Consider the following 12,256-nt stretch of genomic DNA (forward strand, 5'->3'; position numbering starts at 1 on the left):
TTTGCTTTATGCCCCCCTGAATTCATTCACCTTTTTTCATCATCATCATCATACTTGTCAAGTGTAAAACAATTGATAAGGCTTATTCCATTAGGTGGTGTTAGGCAATCTGTTGTGCAGAGTGATAATCACAAACACTCCTGTTTGTGCAGAGCACAGCAAAAACTCCAGGAAAATATTAGCCATGAAAACAAACACAATGCAATGTCCATTTCTTGATTCCCAAGCACACACCTGGGACCACAGTCCTGGGACTAGCACTCCTGGAACCATAATGCTGGGACGACACTCCATACCTGGGCTGGCACAGCACCACTGGCCATAACCTGGGCCCATAACCTGTCGTGCAGAGTGATAATCACAAACACTCCTGTTTGTGCAGAGCACAGCAAAAACTCCAGGAAAATATTAGCCATGAAAGCAAACACAATGCAATGTCCATTTCTTGATTCCCAAAGAAATCCAGTCAAAAAATATATACTAACTGGTGTTTATTGATAAAAATGCAAAAACTCCATAAAATGCAAATAACATACAAAATATAAAGAAAAATACATCTTCTCATTATATTGTAGCATCCAAGACTTATTAGCAACACAAGTGTCAGAACCTGCATCACCCAACTGTTGTTGTTTTCCATTGTATTGCATTCGTTGGGAGTTGGATTGATTTGTTTCTGCCACTTGTACCTTGGGGGTGGGGGCTGTTAATGGTTGTAATGGGAGTTGGGAAGCAGCTTAACCATATATGGGCAATTTAGACTGGCTTGATTGCCGGCCAGGCAGCTGGGGCCCAAAGAGCCCGGAAGAAGCTCGGGGAGGAAGGAGAGAGGTCAACAACAGGTGAAGAGGAGTCCAGGCAATAAGGCCAGGCAATAAGGGGAGGGGGGATAAATAGAGGGAGGTTTACCCAAGGCATTAGTTTTAGCAATGTTCTGTTTACAAGCTACATGTACCTCTTAATAAAGAAGTATTTATCTGACCCAAGCCTGGTTGCGTGAGAATGCTTCAGAACTGAGAGTTGGACATCGTGGACTTGACATTAAGCTTAACAAAATCTCTAGCTACAACTCTTAGAGAAGAGGTACACTACTTGGTAATTTGTTACAACTACGTAGCCCATAAAACTTACATAGTGGCTAACACTAAAACAACTAACAACTACTCTGAGAGGCTGAACATTTTCCTCTCCTTGTATTATAGCTTTATGCCACCCCCACTGGGTAACTAGCATACATACGCCAATAGGTGGCAGTAAATAGCACAATACACAACACACAATAACAGGTGTTTTTCACATGATCTCTGTAGTCAAAATATTATTTGTTATTGTTGTAAAGATAATGGGATGAATCCTTTCCCATGAGAAAGAAAATCCTGACACCCCTCTCAGCCCGTTTTCGACACAACAATACACGTTACAAAAATAATACAGACAATTGATTACAACAATACAGAAACAATTACATTTGTTCAAATCCAAGTCTGGTTAACATTGTTTCATGTTGTACAATAGGCAATGATTTGGTAAATACATCTGCAAGATTTGCTTCAGATACACAATACACAAGATCAATGAAATTTTCTAACATGGCTTGTCTTACATTTTTGTACTTTACATCCACATACTTAGTACGAGCTTTTAAGTTTTCTGTTTTAGCTAACCCTATACAGGCCTGGGAATCTTCGTGCACTGTATGAGGCAATGACACTTTGATGCCTAAATCAATGAATAATTGATGAAACCATCTTAACTCACAGATTGTTTCTGACAAAGCTACGAATTCTGCTTCTGCAGTAGATAAGGCAATTGATGTTTGTTTCTTTGCTTTCCACGCAATTGTGGATTCACCAAATTTACAAACAAACCCAGTTATTGACTTTCTGTCACCTTCTTCTGCAAATGAACTATCAACAAAAATTACTGGCTTTTCAGGCCCTTTGGTTGACATTTTGAGACAAAAATCTACTGTACCTTTTAAATATCTCATTACTCTTTTTAATCCTTGCCAATCATGCTCAGTTGGTTTAGCCACTTTACAGCTCAAAACTCCAACAGCATAGGATAAATCAGGACGTTTCCATTGTGGTAGGTGAAGGATTGAACCTATCACAGAATGGTACGCTTCAGGTTTTTCACACAACTTTTCACATGTCTCATGTTTTAAAAAATCACATGTCATTGGGGTCTTTACAGGTTTTGCATCTGACATCCCCATCTGTGCTAACAACTGTTCTATCTTTTTCTTCTGACTTAGATAGATTTCTCCATTTTCAGTTCTATGCACTTCAATACCAAGGTAGTATCTCAACATACCCAAATCCTTCATTTTAAAATATTTCTCCATTTGGTTTGCAAATTCTTTTACCAGGTTTAAAGAACCAGTGACAAGACAAAAATCATCAACATAAGTGATAAGGGCTGTATAACTTTCTCCAGTTCCTCTGGTGTACACACATGAATCAACTAATGATTTCTTGAAACCAATTTCTAACAAAGCTTTATCTAAACATTGATGCCAACATCTCCCAGCTTGCTTCAATCCATACAGTGCTTTACGCAACCTGTAAACTTTCTGGGAATCTCCACATGAATATCCTGGCGCTTGTTTCATGTAAACAACTTCAGGAAGTTCAGCATTTAAATAAGCTGTATCCACATCAAAATGATGAACAACCATGTTTCTTTGTGCAGCTAGGGCCAACATTACACGCAATGATTCAGGCCTAACTGTGGGTGCATATGTCAGGTTGTAATTCACAAACTGCTCTTGTGAATAACCTTGCGCCACCAACCTAGCTTTATACTGTACAGTATCATCAGGTAAAAGCTTCTTTCTAAATACCCATCTGGAACCTATGGCTTTTTCTGATACAGGTAAATCAACAATTTCAAAAACATTTTGTTCTACCAATGAATTAAATTCTGTGTCCATAGCAATGTTCCACTTATCTTGCTCATTAACAGGTAAAACTAACATTTCTTGAAGTCTTTTGGTTCGCAAGTGATGTGACATACTCTCACTTGTTGAACAACAAACCTTTCAGGTGGAACCCCTTTTGTTATACGGGTTGACTTACGTGGAATCTCAAAAATGCTTTTTTCCTGTTCTTCACTTTTCTCCTGTGCCTGTAATTCCTCAGCTTCAGCTAAAGCCAGCACCTCCCCCGCGTCTTCTTGCTTAATCTGCGGAGAAGGGGGTGCATGGGCTGCTTGCTCTCTAGCTAAGTCTGTGTATGAAGGCAAAATGACTTCTGAATTTGCATGCAGCCTTTGCCAATTAGAAGGCTCTTCAAAGTTACAATTTCTGGAAATCACTACTCTTCCATTTCCCAAGGAAAATCTATAACCTTTAGATTCTCCTGAATAACCAACAAATTTCAAACGCTGTGTTTTTGGTTGGTTTTTCCTCCTTTGAGCCTGAGGAATCTGTACGTAGGCAAACGTTCCAAACGTACGCAAGTGCTTTAAGGAAGGATATCTCCCATACAGCAAAAAAATAAGGAACTTCATTCACAGCTGAATTCCAGTGTCTATTAGTGAGAAACACTGCTGTTAACATTGCTTCACCCCAGAAATGGGATGGCACATTAGCATCCTGCAGTAGGCTATCCTTCAAAACCTTCAGAACGCCAACCTTGCGCTCAGCTACGCCATTTTCTGCAGACACACCAACATTTGTTAATCTGTGGAAAATGCCTTTTCTACGTAGCCAGTTTTGAAACTCATTGCTTACAAACTCACCCCCTCTGTCTGTTTGCAAACTCCCTACTTTGTGCCCATGTTTTCTCTCAACAAAAGCCACAAACTCTTTGAAACGAGAGAAAGCTTCAGATTTCTGTTTAAGCAAATAACAAAACGTGAAACGTGTTTTATCATCCACTAACACAAACATAAATCTTGCTCCACCTTCACTTAAAGGAAACGGACCAGCCAGATCTGCATGCACAAGATCAAATGGTTTTTTAGCAATTCTGCTACTTTTCCTAGCAATAGGTGCAGATTTTATCTTAGATTGCTTACACACAGTACAATCAAGAAATTTTTCACACTTCTTGAATCTCAAATCTGGATATACTTTTGCCATTTTTGACAAACATTTCCATCCAGGGTGACCAAGCACTCTGTGATAATAATGCAATCATCATGCAAAGACACATTGCCAGTGCAACTTCCAATTAACACATCTTGTTTAGGAAGCATTTCATACAATTGATTAACCAATTTCCCTCTAGCGCATTCAATTCCCTCTTTACTTACATAACACTCAGAACCTTGGAATACAACAGTATACCCAAGTTTAGTTAATACAGGGACACTGAGAAGAGAATAATCAAGTGTAGGCACACAAAATACATCAGAAACCACTTCCCCCAAACAAGGAATGAACACTTTACCTTGCATGGTTACCTTAGCTATAGAACCATCAGCCAAGTTAACTTGCTGAATTTTAGGCTTGCATTTGGTCAGTAACAACTACTCATTGTTTACAATGATTTCATTACAAGCAGAGTCCAACAACCACTTATCAGTACGTTTGTTTCTGTTAGACATCAAGGCAGACACCATTCTAGTGCTTGGTTGCTTTTTAACAAATTGTCCTTTTCCACGACGAGGAGCCTTTCTGGAACTCTCAGTAGGCTGATTTTTCATAGGACAGTCTTTTAGAAGATGTTTGGTAGACTGACAACGAAAGCATTTCCTCACCATGCACGCAGTCTCTGTGCCAGTAGAAGAGCGCTGCTTTACGTTATCAAGCCTCTTCTTTGATGGTAATTGTAAATCCCTCGAACCCTGAATTTCTTGCAATCTGTTTGTCAGGTAATCAACGGTAAGATCTGAAGGTGGTAAGGCAGTCACAGCTTCTACAAGCATATCAAACGAATCATCTAGACTCGAAAGTATTATACATGCTTTTTGATTCTCGGGAAGCTGCATATTCTGATCTGCCAACTCAGCAAACAAAGTTTTCATCTTGTTCAGATGCTCAATCACATTAGCACCTTGCTCCAATTTAAGGTTATACAACTGCTTTGACAAACGTACGATGGTAGTTGAAGTCTGTCTTGCATAGATTTCACGCAATGCCACCCAGCATCCATTAGCAGTCTCCAAATTACGAACATGCACTAGTTATGAAGACTCAAGTCCCAATATAAGATTACCATACGCACGGTCAAGCAAAACCCGTTCAGCATCTGTAGGAGCTGCTGGCGCAGGATTGCTTACAACTTGCCAGAGCCCTTCTTTCATGAAGAAAGATTTCATCTTTATACTCCATGTCTGGTAGTTCTTTGAATTCAATCTTTCAAACGGAAAACTCACCGTTGTCGTCGCCATGTTTTATTCTTTATAACAGGCACTTGATACAGAAAGAATCCAAACTTCAAATGAAACGTTGACCAGATGCTCACAAGCAGGGTGATAAATCCATAAATCTCCCGTCACTTAGGAATTTCAGTCCTGGCTTCCAGCACGGCATCCACAGCAAAACACACCTGGAATTTCACACCTGGGCTAGCACACGCCTGGGACCACAGTCCTGGGACTAGCACTCCTGGAACCATAATGCTGGGACAACACTCTACACCTGGGCCGGCACAGCACCACTGGCCATAACCTGGGCCCATAACCTGTCGTGCAGAGTGATAATCACAAACACTCCTGTTTGTGCAGAGCGCAGCAAAAACTCCAGGAAAATATTAGCCATGAAAGCAAACACAATGCAATGTCCATTTCTTGATTCCCAAAGAAATCCAGTCAAAAAATATATACTAACTGGTGTTTATTGATAAAAATGCAAAAACTCCATAAAATGCAAATAACATACAAAATATAAAGAAAAATACATCTTCTCATTATATTGTAGCATCCAAGACTTATTAGCAACACAAGTGTCAGAACCTGCATCACCCAACTGTTGTTGTTTTCCATTGTATTGCATTCGTTGGGAGTTGGATTGATTTGTTTCTGCCACTTGTACCTTGGGGGCGGGGGGGGGGGCTGTTAATGGTTGTAATGGGAGTTGGGAAGCAGCTTAACCATATATGGGCAATTTAGACTGGCTTGATTGCCGGCCAGGCAGCTGGGGCCCAAAGAGCCCGGAAGAAGCTCGGGGAGGAAGGAGAGAGGTCAACAACAGGTGAAGAGGAGTCCAGGCAATAAGGCCAGGCAATAAGGGGAGGGGGGATAAATAGAGGGAGGTTTACCCAAGGTGTTAGTTTTAGCAATGTTCTGTTTACAAGCTACATGTACCTCTTAATAAAGAAGTATTTATCTGACCCAAGCCTGGTTGCATGAGAATGCTTCAGAACTGAGAGTTGGACATCGTGGACTTGACATTAAGCTTAACAAAATCTCTAGCTACAACTCTTAGAGAAGAGGTACACTACTTGGTAATTTGTTACAACTACGTAGCCCATAAAACCTACATAGTGGCTAACACTAAAACAACTAACAACTACTCTGAGAGGCTGAACATTTTCCTCTCCTTGTATTATAGCTTTATGCCACCTCCACTGGGTAACTAGCATACATACGCCAATAGGTGGCAGTAAATAGCACAATACACAACACACAATAACAGGTGTTTTTCACATGATCTCTGTAGTCAAAATATTATTTGTTATTTTTGTAAAGATAACGGGATGAATCCTTTCCCATGAGAAAGAAAATCCTGACACAATCATGAAACTTCATTCTCTGCTGTTCTACAACATGTCATACGTTTTTCCAGTTTGACAATATTTTTGCCATATTCTAAAAAAAAGTTTTAATAGGTTAGTGATTTTAATAAAAGCCCTCTTCAATCAAGGTGGTGTAAAGAGTAATTCTACATTTCAACTCAATGTTAATCTGCTCCCAAATCCCTTTTCATGGAGACTAGAAAAAAAGCACTGTGAACAATGAGAACCAGGGAAAACTTGGCATAACCACCAGCATTGTTCCTCAAATAATAAAAATAAGATAACCATATGCATGGGAAGGGAGAAGAGAAATAAAAAATGTCTCTGAGATTTCTTGGACACTGTGACATATGGCTAATTAACTCTCATGACAAGGAAACTTTGGTGAGCTTAGATTATTATTCATGTTATTTTTGAGATATGTATGTTTTGAATCCCTTGGCTGCTGTCTCAAAAGTTAACTAAATCAGACTTGATTAATATTAGAATGGGAGTCCATCTGGAAACACTACACTAGAGCTGTAGGCTAAACTGAAAATTTGGAAGAACATAGACATTTTTTTCCCATACTGTTGTCAATAAACCTCCATGGGCTTATCCATGGAATCACCAGAAATCAAGCAACAAACTGAGTGTACTACATTGGTAAGCAGCAACCAAAATTATCACCAAGTGAGAAAATGGGATAAGGAGTGCAAATAGGTCTTTGGAAGGTGAAGGTGAAAGAGAAAGTACTTTTTTGTTATTTCTTGTTCACTAGAGGAACATGGAGATGAAGGAAAAGTCTCTTGTGACTGCAGGGGATGTGCCGTTTGTTTTCTACCCTGAAAATGACAAGTGCATACCCTGAAATGACTGCTGCAAGTGCAGGATGTGCCTCCTGGAAGAGAAGGTGAAGGAACTTATGCTTATGAAGGAAGATGGAAAATTCTTAAATTAGATATAGGAGGTGCTTGCAAAGGGACAACAGCAGTAAGACGCTTTCCAGAAGTAAAAGAAAGCCCAACAGAGGAACGATGAGAACATCCAAGTCCCTTCTACTACCCCAGTGGCTTCAGAATTGATTCTGGAGCCTCACCACTGATTAATTTTCTGAATTCCTGGATGAAGAGCAGCCACCACAAGTCTCTAAGAGCCAGGTGATTTGAAGGATGGCCTATCTCCCTTGGTTTCTGCCTGTCCAGTAAGATTGGGCAGAATTGGTGTGCTCCACATCAACTTCAGTTAAACAATACTTTCTACCAGGACCCAGGAATTGTACCTTTTTTGTTATGGCACCTGCATTCTGGAATTATATCCCCTTAGAGTTCCATGTAGCTCCATCCAAATCACATTTCCACAAGTCCTTAAAAAGACAGCTGTTCTCCTAGGCCTTGGGGTAGGGTGGCTGTGAAACTCTGTTAATATTGTGGGGTTTTTTTTAAGATTTTTTTTTTATCCTGCCTTTATTATTTTTTATAATACTCCTTCCTCCTATTTTTTCCCCTTATGGGATATTATTGTCCAGACACTTCAGATTTTGCCCCCCCCCCCCGTTCTTAAATTGTAAGCCACCCAGTCATTCTGCAGTAGGCAGACTCCAAATCAAATCAAATTTAAAAAACAAATGGGGAGGATTTCTGCCTCTGCCTGAAGAGGAGAAAGTGACAGTGGTGATGATTGGAAACCCCCTATTGAGAACAACAGATGCGGCCTTTCCTTTGGTGATTAATAAGGCAACAGAAAGTGTGATAAAGACTTCAAGAACTCTTTAAGTCCATTGATAAATATACCCTGCTCTACATGACACAGCCAGACATAGCCTTGAAGATACTATAAGGGACAACGGCAGAAGGGTGAAGGAGCTGGGTCACTTCCTACCTACCTGTCATAGAACGTGGGCCAAGAAGAGATTGGAAATGAACATCTGGCTACACAGATGGGGCCAACAGGAATGGTTTAGATTTTAATAAGAAAACATGTTTCCAAGACAGGAGACTCCTGGCAGGGGATAGGCTACACCTCACAAGAATTAGGAAGAACATGCTTATAGAGTCCTTGGTCTTCTCTGAGCTTGTTTTCTTGCAAACATTTTGTTATCTATGTGCTTAGAAAGTGCTTTGCCAATCTGATCCAGAGGACTTTAAACTGAAATGTTTCAAGTGGGAGAAGGGAACTCAGAAAATAGTGCAAGACCAGGTACATGTACTGGGAATGGGGCTAAAAGGAGTATGCAGGATGTGTTGGCCCCCAATAATAATGACAGAAATACAGGAAGGACTACACCAAGTCACAAGGATTCCAAGTGCCTTTTATACAAATACAGAGTGTGAGGTACGGACAGAAAAAATGAAAAGCTTAATGCAGGAAGGCAAGTAAGATCTGGAAGGCATTATTGAGATCTGGTGGGATGAAACTCATGAGTGGAATCCAGGGATTCAAGGATTTGAAAGAAATAGAGAAAAGGGGAGTAGGAATGGCATTGTGTGAAGGAAATGCACATGTAGAAACCCAGTAATCGGAAAGCTAGAGCCCAGTTGGGAGCATTTTGGTAGAAATACAAGAAGAAGGAAAAGGGAGACAACAAAGTTATTATGGGTGGGTGGGTGTTACAGGCCATCTAACCAGGTGGAACATATGGATAACGCCCTCTTGGACCAGATTACCTTTCAAGGAGGAAAAACATAGAAGAAAGCAAGCCAGAAATGTATTGTTTACCTGCTTTTAGCAGCAATGCCCACCAATAGAAATGTACACATATTCTTTTCACTTGAAAAATGGTTTAAGATTTGGTTGATTGACCTGCTTGACAAGGTCTCCAATAAAACTCACGTTTAAAAAAACTGTCAGGCTTGGCAGGATTTTAGGTGTTATAAATGACAAAGTGACTACTCATTAGGTGTATGGAAAATTAATTGGCCTGATATAGGACTGTGTAATGTATAGGTGATTGTATGCAATGTACAGTATTATAATAAGAATAATGCTATCTGTTGGAAAGTCAACTCTACCCAGATTGCAAAGTCCTTAAAATTCTTTAGTAGTCTTGTTGTGGTTTCTTTTGTTTTCCAGAAGGGTAGGGTTTTCCTAGATCTGATCCTACCCAACAGAAAAGGTAAAAGGTAAAAGTAGTGGAAAAGGTAAAAGAAATGGAGAAAATGACAACTTCACCTTGGGGTGAAAGATACTATAGAAAAGGAAACTGAAGCATAGTCATACATGCACACTAGATTTCGGGAGAGTCAATTTCAACAAGCTTAGAGAAGTACTAGATAGGACACCATGCACAGAAATCCTCAGGTCTAATGGAGAACAGGAGGGTTGTGACTTCCCAAAAATAAGATACCTTGAATACAATCACAAATACATTCATCCACAACAGCTTAGGAAACTCTTGTGGATGAATAGAAAGCTTTCCACTGAGCATGTTAAAAGGGGCACATATAGGAAATGATGGGTATAATATAATTATTATGGAGGTGTGCTACCAAGTAGCTAATACTTTCAGGTGGAAAAAGTCAGGAAGGCTAAAGCAGAAGAAAAAAACCCACAACCTTCAGCTTGCAAGGCAACCCAAAGGGCTAGTTTTGCTATCTCAGCATTAAAAGGAAAACGAAAGGAATGTGTAGGCTGTTCACTCAGCATGATGATGGCAGCATAGTGATGGGGAGAGGGCAGAGCTGCTCTTTGGTCTTCTACTCAAAGGTGAACTATGTTCAAATGGAACTAAACAAAACAATTCACAAAACGAGGGAGTGGCAGTCAAGTAGGTCAAGTGATCTGGTTAGCTTGATATCAGTATTGAGCAAACCTCTGGAAAATAAGCAGTTGATTTGTGAGCAATCAGAAAAAAATGCACTGCTTGGCAGAAGGTAGCATAAAAATAAGGCTTATCAAGACAAGATAAGGCCAAACTAACCTGATCTCCTTCCCTTGAGACAGTGACCTCCTACTTGATTAATCACAAGAATGCAATGGACAGAGCAAAGCATTCAACAAAGTCTCCTGTAAGATTCTAGCATACAAGATAACAAAATATGGGATGAAGTATGCTATCTTTAAATGGATATAGAGCTGACTGAAAAATTGCACATAATGAGTTTAAGTAGGCTCTGCAACGAGCTAGAAAGAAATGTCAAATTATGTTCTGCAAGGCTCTGTTCTAGGTCTTTTGCTGAGGTCAACATATTTCTAAAAGTCCTGGATGAGGGTGTTAAAAAAACAAGATTACTGAATTGTGGACATGGCTGAATATGAGCCAACAGTACGTTGCAAAAAAAGCAACTAGGGTTTTACGCTGCACCAACAGAAGTACAGTGTCAAGATCAAAATAAATGATCATTCCTCTCTATTCAGTACTGGTCAGACCACACCTAGAGTATTATATCCACTTCTTTGTACCACATTTTAGGAGGGAAGCTGCCAAACTGGAAAGTTCCCAGAGGAGAGCAGTCATGATAAAGGGCCTGAAAGGAAACTCTTATGGGAATAGTTTATTTATTAATTGTAAAGATTTATATGGCTGCCCAATCAACATGCAACTCTGGGTGGCCAACAATCAATAAAAAAGAGCAATAATTAGAAAAAAAAATAACAACAACCTATCATGCATGGATAAACTCAACAAAATACCACTCAATACCAGAACAATGCTCAAGGGAAGAGCATTACAAAAGGCTGGCAAGTTTGGGGGCATCCAAATCTCAGGGGGTATGCTGTTCCCTAGGGTCCCATTAGATGGCACTATTTAACAGAGCAGAGTTCTTCAACCTTGATGACTTGAAGATGTGTGGACTTCAACTCCCAGAATTCCCCAGCCAGCATGGCTGGCTGGGGAATTCTGGGAGTTGAAGTTCACACATCTTCAAGTCGCCAAGGTTGAGGAACCCTGTAATAGAGGAAACCCAGAGCACACCCAGATCAAGTGAGAGGAGCAGAAATAATTGGCAACAGGTGGTCCCACAATAACCTGACCCTATCCCATAAAGAGCTCTATAGGTAGAGCGCACCTTGCATTGCACCCAGTGTAGCTCATGGAAGAGTCATGTGGATGAATCAGGATATACCCTTAACTACCCACATTACTGTAATTCTTGAGTGGTATCTTCAGGGTGGCCTCATGTAGAACACATTGCAATAGTCCAAATGGGAGGTGACCAACTAATCTGGGGAAGACTATGAGGAGACATCTTATGAGATTTGACAGTACACAAGTTAAATGAATATTAAGATGTATTCTGAAAGACAGGGACAAGAAACAAATAGAAATAAATATATTGCACTTGGATATCAAGAAACATTTCCTAATGGTAAATATTCTGCCCTGTCTCAGGAGAATTCTCCTTCACTGAAATGTTCACTGGATAGCTGTATATCATATAAATTGTAGTAGTGGATTCCTGGGGACGCGGTGGCGCAGCGGCTCAATGACGCTGAAAGTTGCCGGCCAGAAATGGTTGACACTTCAGCGGTTTGAGCCCAGCTCTGTGCAGCAGAGTGAGCTCCTGTCTCCTCCCCAGCTTGTGTCAACCCAGCAGCTCGAAAGCATCCGTGAGTAGATAAATGGGTACTCTCACCCCGGTGGGAGGAAA

Source organism: Python bivittatus, unplaced genomic scaffold (assembly GCF_059951505.1).
Source record: "Python bivittatus isolate LINGU-HERP-01145 unplaced genomic scaffold, Pbiv_v1 ctg000700_np1212, whole genome shotgun sequence".
Classification (NCBI taxonomy): Eukaryota; Metazoa; Chordata; class Lepidosauria; order Squamata; family Pythonidae; genus Python; species Python bivittatus.